The following is a 17,489-nucleotide window of genomic DNA, read 5'->3' as shown; positions in this document are numbered from 1 at the left end:
CGTGGGGGGGGCCTTCATGAGCAGGGGGAGCAATGCCAGTTCTTGGGGGGATAGAGCAGTGCCGCTGGCCTCGGGGGGTGTGGGTGGGTGGGAACAAATCAAGCGAGTTTCCCTTAGTTCCTATGGGGAAACTTGCTTTGATATAATTTTGGTTTACGAGCATGCTTCTGGAACGAATTATGCTCGTAAACCAAAGTTCCACTGTATTTATCTGGAGCAAGATGTATTTGCTATATATATATATAGATAAATAAAACACCTTGAACATTTAATAACATGGTAAAAGACATATATTAGACAAGTTATGTTTTCTATGTATGGGATATAAGTAAAAACTTGTAACAATTAATAATGTATATGGAATATAAATTAGAACATATTAAATATTAATGACAAGGTGGAAGGAAGATAAAAATTGAAATTAAAGATACATAATACATTAAAAACCTTGATAAAACCTAAGCAAAACAATCAATATTATATACACATAGAATGACAATGTATCAGACGATAAAATAAAATACATATCATAATATGGACAAAAAACAACCACCAAAGGCCTAATTCCTTTCAATCACACAAGGATATTACAAAGGGATGAGACCCATGGTGGTTAAGAAGATTAAGAAGAGGATAAGCACTGTAAAAACGCTAGAGCAAGCATGGTCCTTTTTTAAGGACACGGTCACCGAGGTACAAAATCTATATATACCGCATATCAACAAGGGATCAAAGAGGAAAAAGAACAAGGAACTGGCATGGTTCACTGTAGTGGTGAAGGAAGCGATCAGAGACAAGAAGACTTCATTTAAGGAATGGAAAAGGTCTAAAATGGAAGAAAACTGGAAAAAGCACAAAGAACATCAAAGCAGGTGCCATAAGGCGGTAAGAGGGGCCAAAAGAGACTACGAGGAAAAAATAGCCAAGGAGGCAAAAAAACTTCAAGTCATTCTTTCGATATATTAAGGGGAAACGACCCGCGAAGGAAGCGGTGGGGCCGTTGGATGACCATGGAATAAAGGGAGTGCTAAAGGAGGACAATTAGAGTAATTTGGCATTGCTGTTCATTTTCCTCCATGGAGCCCTTCATACTCACTGATTTGGAGTTGGCGTGGTTTGGTTCCTAGAGGGCTGCTGCACTTTGGGACACGTACTTTCTCCTTTCGCCCACACTACTGAGGGCCTGCATTTAGATGGGGGGAAGTGGGGGAGGGTTCTTTGGGGTTTGGGGAAGGAGAGGGTCATTGTTTGGGGTATGTATGTTTGGGAGGGTGGTTTGGGGAATGTATGGATGTTTGCTAGTGATATGTTGATACTTGCATTTTCTGGGTGCCTTGATGTCTCCTGAAGGGGATTCGATTTTTTACTCTTAATGTGAGAGGTCTTAATATACTCAGAAAGCGACAATCACTGTTTAGGGAGACTGATCACTTGCAGGCTGGGGTGGGTTTCTTTAAGGAGACTCACCTTAAACCACAGTATGAGTCGCTCCTCACACATCCTAAATATCCTCATATCTACCTTGCCTCAAATCAGGATGGTTCTAAAAAGCATGGAGTGGGGATCTTGTTTGCTAAGACCCTTGACCCACACATTAAGCATGTGGTACGAGACCAGCAGAGTCGCTACCTCATCTTAATAGTGGAGCTTAATCAGGTGCTTTTTACTTTTTGCAACATTTATGCTCCGAATTCTGAGCAGAAAGCTTTTTTGGAGGCCCTGTACTCTATGCTTTGGTGGGTGGTGGAGGGCCACTTGATTTTGGGTGGAGATTTTAATCTTACTTGTGACATGGGGTCAGATAATTCGACCGGGGCCATTCATTATGGCAAATCTGATAGAAAACAATTACATTCTTTCTTTATAGCATGGAATCTGGTTGACTCCTGGAGGCATTTTAATCCGACCACCAAAGATTATACCTATTATTCAGAAGTACATCTTATTCTCGCATAGATTTTTGGGGTGTGGGGAAGGATTTGCTTTCCCAGATCTCTGATGTTAAAATAGCTTCTCTGGTATGGTCTGACCATGCCCCTGTGCATTTTGTTCTCCATTCTCAATTAGCGCCCTACGGTAAGCGGTTTTGTGACAGTTTACTTGCGAATCCAGTAGTTGTGACTCGAATAGAAATGTGTCGTAGGGAATATATCCAATTTAATACTAGTGATGAGATCTCCCCATCAGTATTTTGGGAAGGTATGAAAGCTATCCTACGAGGTAATAATATCTCTATTGGGACACATAGATGGCGTGAGCGAACTCGGAAACACGAGGCCTTACATCAACAATTATGTTATTTGGAGCAAGCACATAAGCGGGTCCCTACTTCAGCTCTCATGGATAGAGTCCGTAAGAATCTTCAGGTGATGCAGGTGAATGAGTGGGCTGAGCAATTGCAATCTCTTCAACAGAAACATTTTGAGCATGGCAATTGGGCTGGATGGTTGCTAGCGAATAGATTAAAAAAGAGGAAATTGAGGAATGTGATTACTATGATATGCGCAGCAGATGGTTCTGTGTGTTATACTCCATATCGTATAGCTCATGTTTTTCTTACGTTCTATCAAACTTTTTATACCCCAGAGGAGAACGTGTTGCAGGCTCATATTGATGCTTATCTTGCTCAAGCTCATTTGTCTAGCTTGACACTGGAGGAAGCTGAGGATCTTTACCCTCCTATTTGAGGAGGAAACTCTGGGCTATTTCATCTTTGGCTTATGGGAAAGCGCCTGGATTAGATGTTTTTACTAATCGATTCAAAACTGTTTTAAACATCTGTTGGTATTTAATAATTTGGGTCCGGGAGGAGAGCTCCCTCATTCTTGGAGGTTGGCGGGGGTTATGTTAATTTTGAAACCGGATAAGAACCCTTCTCACTGTGGCTTGTATTGTCCAATCTCGTTGCTAGACACCAAATACAAGTTATTTACTAAGATCTTGGCTCACAGATTACAACATTATATGACCCGATTGGTCTGGGATGACCAATTGGGTTTTATAGAAAGCAGGCAGACTTTTGATAATATCCGTAGGCTGCTACATTTGATTTGGTAAGTTCAGCAGAGGGATGAGCCGGCTCTTTTGTTGAGTGTTGATGCTGCAAAGGCTTTCAATAGGGTGTCTTGGCCTTTTTTACTAAGCACTCTGTCGGCTATGGGCATTGGGGGGCAATTTTTTGCATGGATTCAAATCTTATATGTGAAGCCTTTGGCAGCTCTTCGCATTAATAGAGGATATACTAATAGTTTTTCACTGGCAAGAGGGACCAGTCAGGATTGTGCCCTTTTGCCATTACTCTTTGCCTTGGTTATGGAGCCGTTGGCTAATCATATTCATGCCCAGCAGGATTTGCAGTGTGGTGAGCATCAAACTAAAATGCTTCTGTTTGCTGACGAATCAATGTTATTCTTACTCTCACATGGCCGCAGTGCTCTTTGCCGGGGACTATAGCAGAGCTTGATGCATACGGCGAAGTCTCTGGTTTCCGCACTAATATGGATAAATCTGACATTCTTAACTTATCGGTGCGTCTGAGATTGCGCTATGTTGAAATCTATGTATCCTTTAAAGTGGGCACCTAAATTTATTCACTATTTGGCTATTAATATTACTGCACAGCCTTGGTTTCTTTTTGACCTTAATTTTCCACCCTTATTGAAATCTCTTTTGGGCCTAATTGGATAGATGGGAAAATACACCGCTGTCTTAGTATGGTTGCATTCAGAGTGTAAAGATGATGGTTTTACCGAAGTTACTTTGTCTTTTTCAAGCTTTGCCCATCCCGCTTTCAGCAACTTTCTTTCATGGAGTGGCTTGCAGTCTTTCAATATATTTGGAAAAGTTGGCTCTGTGGGTGCAGAGAAGTGTCTTGTATCAATTTCGAACCCAGGGAGGAGTAAGGCGGTGCCCTGTTTACGTCGCTACCATATTGTGGCCCAGTTGAAGTCCTTTTTGACATAGTGTAAAGATCGTTCCAAGAGCTGGGCACTTCCCTGGTTACAGGTGGGGGAGGCTAGAAAGTTGCTTAAGGGGGCATTACCCTTTTTGTATCACAAATTTAATATTTGGGCTAGAATGCGGGCCCAACTCGTTCGCTCCCGGCTTTACTTCAGAGGCACACCAGTGTGGGTTGCCCAGGGTTTCCGACCCGGATTCCAGACTTGGGCTCAATGAGGCCTCGGGGATCGGTGCCATTTTGTGGAAGATGGCAGTATGTTGTCGTTTTCTGATCTCTCAGAGTCTTATGATTTGGATGCTTCCGATCATTTTCGATATCGCCAAGTTGTGGACTTTGTTGGGTGCAGGGCTTTAGGGGAACTTCAATTTCCGGAGACCCCCTTGAGTGGGCACTAAACTAAACTAAACCTATATACCGCATCCTCTCCATAATTATGGAGTTCGGCACAGTTTACAAGAGCTTAATGTAAGGAAGGAACAACATAATGGGTTGGAGGTTGAGTGTAAGGGGGAAGAGTGCATTACATTTTTGTGAATAGTCTAGTTTTCAGACGCTTTCGGAATAGTTGGAAGGAACCCAGATTCCGTAGTGGGGCAGTAAGGTTATTCTAAAGCTCGGTGATTCTGAAGAAGAGAGATTTCCCTAATTTTCCCGCATAGAGGATACCTTTTAGCAAGGGGAAGGATAGTTTAAGTTTTTGGGTGGAACCAAGACTCAAGGAGTTCCAAGATAGGGGAGGGAGATTAGGGGAGGGAGGATGCCATGTAGGATCTTAAAAGCTAGGCAGGCGCATTTAAAGTGAACCCTTGAAATTACTAGAAGCCAGTGAAGTTTGGACAGAAGTGGAGAAACATGATCGAATTTGCTTTTTGCAAAGATTAGCTTGGCCGCAGTGTTCTGAATCTGCTGAAGTCTTTGAAGATTTTTTTGGTTAGACTTAAATAGATGGAGTTACAGTAGTCTAGTCTGGAGAGGATGATAGATTGAACAAGGATGGCAAAATGTTGCTGGTGGAAGCAGAATCTAACTTTCCTCAGCATGTGGAGGCTGAAAAAGCATGACTTCACCAAGGAAAGATGGTCATTGAAGGAAAGAGAAGAGTCAATAATGAAGCCTAGAACTTTGCTTGAGAACTCGAGTTGCAGTGTAGCGCCATAAGGCAGTGAGATGAAGGTGAGTAGCTGTTCTAATTTTGGGCCGAGCCAGATTAGTTTAGTTTTGGACTCATTCAGTTTAATTTGTACTGTGAGGGACCAGGATTGGAGTTTCGTTATGTATGCTGTTATGTTCTCAGAGAGGTTGATAAGGTTCGAGTCTGTCTTAAGAAGGACAAGGATGTCATCAGCATATGTGTAGAGTGTTTCAAGGGAAGATAGATGGAAGAGTTTCAGGGAAGACATATAAATGTTGAAGAGAATAGGGGATAGAGGTGATCCCTGCAGGACTCTGCAAATTGGTTTCCAAGGAGAGGACGTTGGTGCCATTTGTGTTGTGGGTCAGGGTTGCATATCTAGATTCTACAAGGCTGTTATTCAACAAAATGCCCCTCCTATTAAATTTATTCCACTTTGGGAGGGTCTTTTGCCTCCTGCGGAACTGGCTATAAAATGAGAGTGAGTATTTATTTGTTTGCTGCATATTTCTATAGCTAGCTCTTTGGTGGAAAATAGATACAAAATGCTGTATTTGTGGTCTCTCACTCCATTACGTCGCCATAAAATCTATTCTCATGTCTCTGACCTGTGTTAGTGCAATTGTGGACAACAGGGTTCTTTCCTTCATATTTGGTGGGAGTGCCCAAGGGTAATCCCATTTTGGGAAATGGCTTTTGATTTATTATCAGAGCATCCTGCATCTTAAGCTTTTCCGGTCATGGGTAGTGCCCCCCTTCACCTTTCCTTGGCCTGGCTAACTAGTAAAACCATAAACTGACTTGTTATATTTTTTACGGCTGGCAGAATTTAGTAGCTGCCCATTGAAAGCAAGTTCATCCCCCGGGACGGAGTCAATTGTTGAATAAATTGAATTTTATTTTTCGTATGTCTAAATTGACAGCTTTATTGCATATCACCTTAAACACCTTTCTTAAGGTATGGATCCCTTATATACGATGGCAGGAGAGGCCTTCCTGAAACAGTGTTGTGTTTTGCTTTTATCTCTTTCAGACGCATACCTAACGTACTGTTATTTGATTGTATTATTGACCCAGAGGAGTAGGGGGGGAGGGGAACATTCCCACTGGTTGTGTCTTGAGCAATATACTGAAGAATTCCTGTACGTGGGAATGTGGGGCGGGGAAGGAAACTTTCTGGTTACTGTTAGCCTTTTGCCTTGTGCTGCTTTCTAAGCTGTATATGTTTTGCATTATTTTTCAATAAATAAAAAATTTGGAAAAAAAAAGCCAAATTTTTTGGAGCCTCACAGAAAATGGAAAATAAGGGGCTTAATAAAAGCAAAACTGGAAGAAAAAAACAGACAAGAAATTTCTATTTATAAATTTACATTTATATTTGATAGACTTAATTAATCTTAAGTAGAAAATGACCTCTCAATAAAACATTCCTTGGCGAACATATATTTCAAGTATCACACATAATACTGTCACTAGTCTTCAGGTGGTATAAACTTATAGATATATTAGAATTTATATGAAAATTTATTATGACCTACATTCAAAGGCGTACCTAGGGTATGTGAATCCCGGGGCCCATTGTTTTTTGACACCCCCTGCCATTGTTTTTTGACACCCCTCCAATGTAAAAAAATATTTTTAGTAATGTTCCCCCCAGGTGCCAGCCATGAGGGGTTGTTCCCAGCCTCGGAGTCATGGTCCGAGAACTTCTCTTCTCACGGCCCGGTACCAAGGCTCTAGATAGTCCTCGTGGCCCAGCATGTTCCCAACCTTAACATAAGAACATAAGCATCGCCTCTACTGAGTCAGACCACAGGTCCATCATGCTCAGCAGTCCGCTCCCGCGGCGGCCCCCCCCAGGTCAAATGACCTGTAAGTCATCTATTACTCTAAAGCAGGGGTGCCCACACTTTATGGGCTTGCGAGCTACTTTTATAATGACTAAGTCAAAATGATCTACCAACAATAAAATTTAAAAAAACCACAAAGCACAATGAAAGGCAGAGAAAATGTTAATTATTCATATTCCGGGTTTTTTCAAAGAGGTCACGGCAGATGACTTTATGCAATGTCACCTCGGTAACAAAATACAAAAATAGACAAATACACCCCCTCCCTTTTTACTAAACCACAATAGTAGGTTTTAGCACAGGGAGTTACGCTGAATGCCTCGTGCTGTTCTCAATGCTCATAGGCTCCCTGCGCTAATAAACGATATTGCGGTTTAGTAAAAGGGAGCCATAGTGCAAAATATAGACAGCAGATATAAATTCTCAAAACAGACACATTTTGATCACTAAATTGAAAATAAAATCATTTTTCCTACCTTTGCTGTTTAGTGATTTCATGAGTCTCTGGTTGCACTTTCTTCTTCTGACTGTGCATCCAATCTTTCTTCCTTTCTTTCAGCCTCCTGTATGTTTCCTCTCCTCCAGACCTCATTCTCTCCCCCAACTTTTTCTTTCTGTCTCCCTGTTCCCCCTTCTTTCTGTCTCCCTGTCTGCCCCCTTTCTTTCTTTCTCCGTGCCCTCCCCCAAGCCACTCGGTTTGCTGCCACCGCCATCGGGGAATAGCCCCCAAGCCACCGCTGTCCCAAGCTTTCCCTGCAGAAGCATCGCGCTGACCAGCATTCCACTCCCTAAGTTCAATTCTGACGTAGGAGAGGAAGTTCCAGGCCAACAAGGCATTTCTCCTCATTCCATCCAGCCTGAGCCCCATCTCTCCTTGATCCAGCATTTCCCTTCTGTGTTTGTCAGAATTACCATTCCACCTATTTTCCAGCATCACCCTTCTTTGTGTCCATCTCACCTATATCCCTATCTCACCACTTTTTCAGAATCTTCATTTGTCTCTGTCCTTGTCTTTACCCCATGTTCACCATTTGCCCTTTCAATGTCTTTATCTCCCCCCCCACACACTTTTTCAGCATTACTTCTATGTCTCTATTTCACCTCCTCTTCATGTCCCCTCTGTATCTCTATCCTTATTCAGTAGGTCCTGCTTACCCTTTCTCTTCTTTGTGTCACTATCTCCATTTTCAGCTTTCCCCCCTTTTCCTTTGTTACTGCACCCGGTAGCCAGAATCTTTCCACCCTCTCTCCACTCCGGCCCAGCCCAGTATGAAATATTTCCTTTTGTTTCCCTCCCCTCTCTCTTTCTCTCTCTCTTCTCCTCCCTCACCCACGAGTCCTGCATCTGGCCCTCTCCCTTCTACCTGCACCTGGCAACACCCCCCTGCTCTGCGGCTCTCTTCAGCAACTCGTCAGTAGCGGTGATCAAGACAAGCTGCCGACATCGAGGCCTTCCCTCTACGAGTCCCGCCTTTGTGGAAAAAGGAAGTTGAAACATGCGGGACTCGCAGAGGGTAGGCCCCGACGTCAGAAGCTTGTGTCGATCACTGCTGCTGAGTTGCCGAAGAGAGCCATGGAGCAGGGGGTGTGGCCGGAAGCAGGTAGAAGGGAGAGGGAGATAGGAAGGCTGTAGAAGCTCCGGAGCATGACACCGATCCTGGCCAGGATGATTTCTTTTTCTGGCTGCTGCTGCTGCTGCTGCCACTGCCACCCCCCACCCGAAATGACAAAAACAGCCTAATGCCCATGTTGGCATCTTTGACGTCAGGGAGAGGAAGGCTGATAGGCCCGGTAGATCGGGACGGCAACACGAGTCTATCATGGAGCCCAGGATGGGCTCTGCGATCGACTCACGTTGCCTTCCTGAGCTACCGGTCGATCGCGATCGACGTGTTGGGCACCCCTGCTCTAAAGCATTCCGTATTGCATAGTACCCCTCTATTTGTACCCCTCAATCCCCTTTTCCTTCAGGAACCTGTCCAGTCCCATTTTGAATCCCACAATCCCCCTTTGTTCTACCACTTCCTCTGGAAGCGCATTCCAGGTGTCCACCACCCTCTGAGTTTAGAAGAACTTCCTGGCATTTGTTCTGAATCTGTCTCCCTTCAACTTTTCCGAGTGCCCTCTAGTTTTTGTTTCCCCCGCCAGTCTGAAGAATCTGTCCCTCTCTACTTTCTCTATACCCTTCATGATCTTGTAAGTTTCTATCATATCTCCTCTAAGTCTCCGCTTTTCTAGGGAAAAGAGCCTCAGCTTCTCTAATCTCTCAGCATACGAAAGGTTCTCCATGCCCTTTATCATTTTTGTTGCTCTTCTCTGGACCCTCTCAAGTACCACCATATCTTTCTTAAGATACGGCGACCAGTATTGAACGCAGTACTCCAGATGCGGTCTCACCATCGCCCTATACAGCGGGAGGATAACTTCCTTGCTTCTGGTAGTGATACCCTTTTTGATAATGCCCAACATTCTGTTCCGTGAAGCTGAAAAAACTGTCGGCCTCGGTAGTGATTCAGCTACGTCGCCCGCAGCTCCCCTTCCTGCTTTTCATGTCTGCCTCTGCAATCCACCCAGGCAGAAACAGGAAGTTGTGTCATTGGCAGACGCGGAAAGCAGGAAGGGGAGCCGCGGGCGACGTAGCTGAATCACTGCCGAGGCCGGCAGTTTTTTCAGCTTCACGGAAAGTAAAGGGAGAGAAGGCTGGGAACATGTTGGGCCACAGGGACTATCCAGAGCCTTGACACCGGGCTGTGAGAAGGGAAGTTCCCGGACCATGACTCCCAGGCTGGGAAAATCCCCCTCATGGCTGGCACCCAGGGCGGACCGCCCCTCCCCCGTGGTACGTCACTGCCTACATTTTACCCTTCTGTTTTTTTTACTTTACAAGCTTTGATCATCTTTGGAGAGAACAATTGACTGTTTTTCTATGTGAACTGTGATCCATGAAGATTTTAGCTTAAAATGTTAGAGGATACCTAGGGTGAATAGAAAAATGATGGCAGATAAATGCCAAATGGTCCATCTAGTCTGCCCGATACATAGACGAAACAGCGCAAGACAATCGCGTGCAGACAATTGAGGGCAGACAATCACACGCAGGACGTCAGTGTGCTGGATTCAAACGCTATTTTAAAGCGGTTCGAAGGTATGTGTGTGTGTGGAAACCCCCCACTTTACTTAGAACTGTTGGTGCTCTTGTTGTAGGGGGTGTTGGGTGACCCCTCCCCCCCCATTATAGAGGAAACAGCCTTTTTCCATCTATTAGGGAAAAATTACAGTTTCCTTTGGGAGCACCAACAGTTCTAAGTAAAGTGGGGGGGGATCCCCCCATCTCTCTGTAAAATAGTGTTTGAATCCAGTGCGCTGACGTCCTATGCACAATTGTCTGGCCATGATTGTCTCGCGTGGTTTTGACTCGTTCCCAGTCTGGTCTGCTCATCTGCAGTAACCATTATCTCTTTCACTCTCCAAGAGATTCCATGTGCCTGTTCAAGGCCCTCTTGAATTCAGACACAGTCTTCACCTCTTCCGGGAGACTGTTCCATGCATCTACCACCCTTTCTGTAAAAAAAGTATTTACTTAGATTACTCTGGAGCCTATCATCTCTCATTGCAATTACCTTTCAAATGAAAGAGGCTCGACTCATGAGCATTTACATTACATAGGTATTTAAATGTCTCTATCATATCTCACCTCTCCCGCCTTTCCTCCAAAGTATACAAATTGAGAGCTTTACGTCTGTCCTTCATATGATAGACCACATACCATTTTAGTAGTCTTCCTCTGGACCAATTCCATTCTTTTTATATCTTTTTGAAGGTGCAGTCTCCAGAATTGTACACAATATTCTAAATGAGGTCTCACCAAAGTCTTATACAGGGGCACCAATACCACCTTCTTCCTACTAGTCATACCTCTCCCTATGCAACCCAGCATCTTTCTAGCTTTTGCCGTCAACTTTTCAATCTGTTTGGCCACCTTAAGATCATCAAATACAATCACACCTAAGTCCTGCTCTTCTGTTCTTCACCCCCTAAACCACAGGTGTCAAAGTCGGTCCTCGAGGGCCAGAATCCAGTCGGGTTTTCAGGATTTCCCCAATGAATCTGCATGAGATCTATTTGCATGCACTGCTTTCAATGCATATTCATTGGGGAAATCCAGAAAACCCGACTGGATTCCGGCCCTCGAGGAGGGACTTTGACACCCCTGCCCTAAACTGTACCGTTCCCTCAGATTTTTGCAGCCCAAATGCATGACATTGCATTTCTTAGCATTAAATTTTAGCTGCCAAATTTCAGACCCTACAAGCTTCGTCAGGTCTTTCTTCATGTTATTCACACCATCTGCAAAGAGGCAAATCTAACCCAACAACCCTTCAGCAATATTGTTTATAAAAATGTTAGAAAGAAGGATGGCATCTTCAAGAGATGTGCATGTAGCAGCTCTTTTTGGAGTGCCATGAAACAATGGGGAAAAGGAAAGGGAAGATGTGTACATACCCCTCTGTTGTGGATCTCTCTTCCTGTCTGCTGCAGGCAAAACTAGAAGATTGCGGGGGAGTCTTTGGGTGGTTCCAGAACAACCTGCGAACAGAGCTTGGAGAGGGCTTCGTTTAGCCCCAAACATAGACTGCCACACTCGAGACCCAGAAGGGAACCACCAGCAAGAAGTGTGGTGCTACAAGGGCGAAGCTCTGAAGATTTGGCATGTGCTGAGGGTGCTCCCTTGGTGGTATCTACTCCAGTGAGAATTGATGTGGAGAGTATTCAAGAGCAGCTGAGTGTTCCTTTGTATGCACCTGGAACATCTGAATACAGTCCTGGAGCGGCTTGGGAGATGGAGAAAATGGCAATTACAGTTACTTTATTTGATATATCGCCATTATTAACAAAAAAAAGTTAAATCAAAGCGATTTACAAATATAATACAGTAGGCAATAATTAAAATCAATAAAGACAAACAGGGAATGAGCATAGACAGGATCAGATTTGGGAGTTTTTGCAGGGTCTTCATAACTCCCTTATAAGTACTGTTTTCACAATTTGTTAAAATTTCAGAAGAATTGATTTCCAAGGTAGCGGTTCAGTCTCAATTGCAAAACCAAGAAACTTCTAAGTTAGATCAAATGGAGATTCAGGTAGCAAAATGAAACTTTTGAATACAACTCAGATTAAAATGACAGCTGTGTTACAGAGGAGAATTAAATATTTGGAGAATCAGACAAGAAAGAATGTTGAACTTCCCAAAGACATCATTAATTTCTTCAACAGATCTGGTGAAGTGTTATATGAATAATGAAAGATTAGGGTCTTACCTTTGCTAATCTTCTTACTTGTAAATCCACACTCTATTCCTGGACAAGTGGGTTATGCATCCCATGTCATGAGACTACTTGTAGGAAGCCTCATTTACATAATTTTTCAGATTCAGAGCTCAGCAGGCAAGCAAGAGAAAGGAAGCAGCAGGAGAGAGTGAAAGAGTTAGAGGGAAGCAGCAGAAAACAAGAACAAAAGCGCATGAGGGGAAGAAGAGGCAGGAGACTACAGGGGGGAATCGGCGAGAGTTAGCTCTGCCCACCCCTGATGTCGACCACCGAAGCTCCCCCTTAAAAGAGATGGGGCCAACGAGCGAAGTCAACTCGGAGCTTGGGCAGGCAAGCAAGAGAAAGGAAGCAGCAGGAGAGAGTGAAAGAGTTAGAGGGAAGCAGCAGAAAGCACAAACAAAAGTGCAAGAGGGGAAGAACAGGCAGGAGACTACAGGGGGGAATTGGCAAGAGTTAGCTCCGCCCACCCCCGACGTCGACCACCGAAGCTCACTGAGAAGGGACGCTAAACATAAGAACATAAGAACTACCATCTCCGGATCAGACCTTCGGTCCATCAAGTCTGGCGATCCAAACACGCAGAGGCCCAGCCAGGTGTACACCTGGCATAATTTTAGTCACTCATATCCCTCTATGCCTCTCGTAAGGAGATGTGCATCTAGTTTGCTTTTAAATCCTAGAACGGTGAATTCCACAATAACCTCCTCTGGGAGAGCATTCCAGGTGTCCACCACTTGTTGCATGAAGCAGAACTTCCCGATATTTGTCCTGGACTTGTCCCCCCTTAGCTTCAGTCCATGTCCTCTGTCCGTGTCACATTGGACATTGTTAATAATTTTGTCAATTCCTTTCAGTATTTTGAAAGTCTCGATCATATCCCCTCGCAGTCTCCTTTTCTCAAGGGAGAATAATCCCAGTCTCTTAAGTCGTTCCTCGTATTCCAAGTTCTCCATACTTTTTATTAGCTTCGTTGCTCTTCTCTGCACCCTCTCCAGCCGTTTTATATCCTTCTTTAGGTTGGGAGACCAATGTTGGACACAGTATTCCAAGTGTGGTCTGACCATTGCCCTATAAAGCGGCATTATAACTTTCTCCGGTCTACTCATGATTCCTTTCTTTATCATGCCTAACATTCTATTTGCTTTCTTTGCCGCTGCTGCGCATTGTGCCGACAGTTTCAGGGTCCTATCTATCAGTACACCCAGATCCTTTTCTTGCTCACTCTTACCCAGAGTTGCACCTGACATTACTTTGCACTTTTACACATTAAACTTTATCTGCCATTTCTCCGCCCATTTCTCTAACTGACACAAGTCACTCTGGAGTTCCTCGCTATCCTTCTGCGATCTGATTGCCCGGCACAACTTTGTGTTGTCTACAAAGTTGATGATCTCACTGGATGTTCCTTCTTCTAGGTCATTGATGAAAATATTAAATAAGATGGGCCCAAGTACCGAGCCCTGGGGAGCAGGAGATTACAGGAGGTGCAGAGGACACAGCCAGACAGACACAGAGAACAGCCACAGCAGTCAAGCAAGCAGGCAGCAATGGAAGCAGCAGACAGAACCAAGATGTTGAGCTACCCAGTTTTCTGCACCGTCTGTCATATGTATGACTACCTCCCCTCTGGGAGGCAGTCTTACGTATGCGCTCGATGAGGAGAACTGGAGAGCCTAAAGAAACAAGTCAGACTCCTGGAGGGCAGAATACTGGAACTGGAGGCACTTCAAGCAATAGAGGAGGAAAACAGAAACACCGAGAACATCGAGACAGAGGACACAACGAACACCAAGCCAGAGGACACCATTGAGGAAGAAGTCCGAGAGTTGGAGAAGTTCATAGAGGAGGCATACAGGGAGGCCGTGGAAAATCACCAGCAACAGTGGAACTCCCAAAAGACACCTACAGAGAGTGTGGACCACCCGACAACCACCACAAAAAAATGGATGACACAGCAGCGAGAACGAAGGATACGGCCTGCGGCAGGAGAATCAAGAAAAGATAGAGAGGACAGCAATCGTCATGGGGGACTCCATCATCAGATAAGTCGACAGGCACATAGCGGGAGGAAGACTAGATCGGCTGGTAACCTACCTACCGGGAGCCAAGATAGAAGATATAGTAAGCTACATCGACAAGATCATCGACAGTGTGGAAGAAGATACGGCAGTGGTGATCCATGTGGAGACGAACAATGTGAGCAACAGGAACTACAACAGGGAAGTACTGAAAGACCAGTTCCGGATGCTAGGAAGGAAGCTGAAGACCAGAACGCAGAGGATAGCATTCTTGGAGATCCTGCCGGTACCCAGGGCTGATGATAAGAGGCAAATGGAGTTGCAAGCAGTCAACATGTGGATGCGGCGCTTGTGTGAGGAAGAAGGATTCCACTTTGTGCGCAACTGGACGGCATTCTGGGGGAAGAGCAAGCTATACAGGAAGGATGGACTCTACCTCAGCAGAAACAGAACGAGGCTACTTGCAAGCAACATCAAGAGAAGTTGAGAAGTTTTTAAACTAAGAAGAAGGGGAAAGCCGACAGTCGACCGAGAGAGAGAGTCGATGGTTCGAGAACCGGTATACTCGGAGGATACCATGCAAGAAGGTAGAGGGAAAGACTCACCGGATCACAGGCAAGACAGATCAAAAAGGACACAAGAGGGAAGGAAATGCAAGAAAGGAACGGGTCGTAAACTCAAGTGTATGTACACGAACACAAGGAGCCTAAGGAATAAGATGGGTGAATTAGAAGCTATGACACAAAAATATAACGTTGACATCACTGGCATCACAGAAACATGGTGGAATGAGGAAAATGTCTGGGACACTGTGCTACCAGGATACAAACTATACCGCTGAGACAGAGTGGCTCAAAAAGGTGGGGGCATTGCCATATACATCAGAGGGACTGAATCTACTGGACAGAACACACCACAACTGATGGATAAGTTAGAGTCTCTATGGATCAAAATTCCAGAAACAAATGGACTGGAAATGAAGATTGGCATCTGCTACCGACCCCTAGAGCAGTCCGAAGAAATTGATGGGGAAATGACAGACGAGATTAAGCGCAACTGCAAGGGAGACAACGTAGTTATCATGGGTGAATTCAACTATCCGGGGATAGACTGGAACCTAGGCACCTCCGGCTGCGCTAGGGATACTGTAGGTGATTGCTTCCTAGAACAACTCGTGAAGGAAAATACGAGAGGATATGCAATTCTGGACTTAATTCTAAATGGACTATGAGGACCGGCACAACATGTAGAAGTAGAAGGGACGCTGGGAAGCAGCAATCACAATATGATCCGCTTCAACCTGGATGCAGGTGAGAAACATCAGTCCAAAACGACGGCCATGGCGCTGAACTTCCAAAAAGGGAATTACAAAGGGATGAGACTCATGGTGGGGAAGAAGATTAAGTAAAGGATAAGCACTGTAAAAACACTAGAGCAAGCTTGGTCCCTTTTTAAGGACACAGTCACCGAGGCACAAAATCTATATATACCGCATATCTACAAAGGATCCAAGAGAACAAAGAACAAAGGGCACGGCTCACTGAAGGAAGGAAGCGATCAGAGACAAGAAAACTTTGTTTAAGGAAAGGAAAAGGTCTAAACGGATGAAAACTGGAATAAGCACAAACAACATCAATGCAGGTGCCATAAGGCGGTAAAAGGGGCCAAAAGAGACTACGAGGAAAAAATAGCCAAGGAGGCGAAAAACTTCAAGCCGTTCTTTCGATATATTATGGGGAAACGACCCACAAGATAAGCGGTGGGACCGTTGGATGACCATGGAATAAAGGGAGTGCTAAAGGAGGACAAAGAAATCGTCGACAAACTGAACACATTTTTTGCGTCTGTATTTACCGAAGAGGATATACACAGCATATCGGAACCCACCAGGCTATATGCTGGAAATGAAGACGAGAAACTGACAGGGTTGACGGTCAGTCTAGAAGAGGTATACAAGGAGATTTATAGGCTTAAGAGCGACAAATCCCCAGGACCAGATGGCATCCATCCGAGGGTCATCAAGGAACTGAAAGGGACTATAGTTGAACTGCTTCAGCTAATAGCCAATCTGCTGATCAAATTGGGAAAGATTCCGGAAGACTGGACGGTGGCGAATGTTACACCGATCTTCAAAAAAGGTTCGAGGGGAGATCCAGGAAACTATAGACCAATGAATCTGACATTTGTACCGGGAAAGATGGTAGAGGCGCTGATGAAGGACTGCATCATTGATCACCTTGACGGACACGATCTGATGAGGACCAGCCAGCACGGTTTCAGCAAAGGCAGATCTTGCCTGATGAACTAGCTGTACTTCTTCGAGGGAGTAAACAGGCGGATAGACAAGGGCGACCCAGTTGATATTGCATATCTGGATTTTCAGAAGGCGTTCAACAAGGTTCCACATGAACGACCACTTCGGAAAATTGCGAGTCATGGAATCGAAGGTGAAATACTCATGTGGATTAAAAACTGGGTGGAGCAAAGGAAAGAGAGATTGGGGGTAAATGGACAATTCTCAGACTGTAAGAGTGTCACCAGCGGGGTGCCACAGGGCTCAGTGCTTGGACCTGTGCTCTTCAACATCTTTATAAATGATCTGGACATTAGTACCATGAGTGAGGTGATTAAATTTGCGGACGATATGAAGTTATACAGAGTAGTGAAGACACAGGGGGATTGCGAAGATCTGCAACATGACATAATCAAGCTTGAGAAATGGGTATCGACATGGCAAATGAGGTAAGTGCAAAGTGATGCATGTCGGGAACAAAAATCTCATGCATGAATACAGGATGTCCGGGGTTTGGAGAGACCTCCTAGGAAAGGGATTTGGGAGTTCTGATCGACAAGTCCATGAAGCGATCTGCACAATGTGCTGCGGCAGTGAAAAGGGTGAACAGAATGCTAGGAATGATCAAGAATGGGATCACGAACAGATCCGAGAAGGTTATCATGCCAATGTACCGGGCCATGGTGCGCCCTCACCTGGAGTACTGTGTCTAGCATTTGTCGCTGTAGATGAAGGACACGGTACTACTCGAAAGGGTCCAGAGAAGAGCGACTAAATGGTTAAGGGGCTGCAGGAGTTGCTGTACAGTGAGAGATTGGAGAAACTGGGCCTCTTCTCCCTTGAAAAGAGGAGACTGCGAGGGGACATGATCGAAACATTCAAAATACTGAAGGGAATAGACTTAGTAG

General features: G+C 44.7%; 1 protein-coding gene across 13 annotated transcripts in view; it reads right to left on the bottom strand.

The window, feature by feature from the left end:
• The window catches only part of ABHD13 (abhydrolase domain containing 13), a 341,021-nt gene that overhangs the window by 111,767 nt on the left and 211,765 nt on the right, over positions 1-17,489 (bottom strand). For all 13 annotated transcript variants that reach the window (XM_033948432.1, XM_033948424.1, XM_033948427.1 and 10 more), the window contains one exon: positions 11,447-11,775. The gene's annotated coding sequence lies outside the window, so the exon portion shown is untranslated. The remainder of the gene's footprint in view (positions 1-11,446; positions 11,776-17,489) is intronic.

The sequence above is a fragment of the Geotrypetes seraphini genome, chromosome 6 (genome assembly GCF_902459505.1).
Source record: "Geotrypetes seraphini chromosome 6, aGeoSer1.1, whole genome shotgun sequence".
NCBI lineage: Eukaryota > Metazoa > Chordata > Amphibia > Gymnophiona > Dermophiidae > Geotrypetes > Geotrypetes seraphini.
The sequence above is the reverse complement of the archived record's forward strand: the minus strand, read 5'-3'. Positions and strand labels throughout refer to the sequence as shown.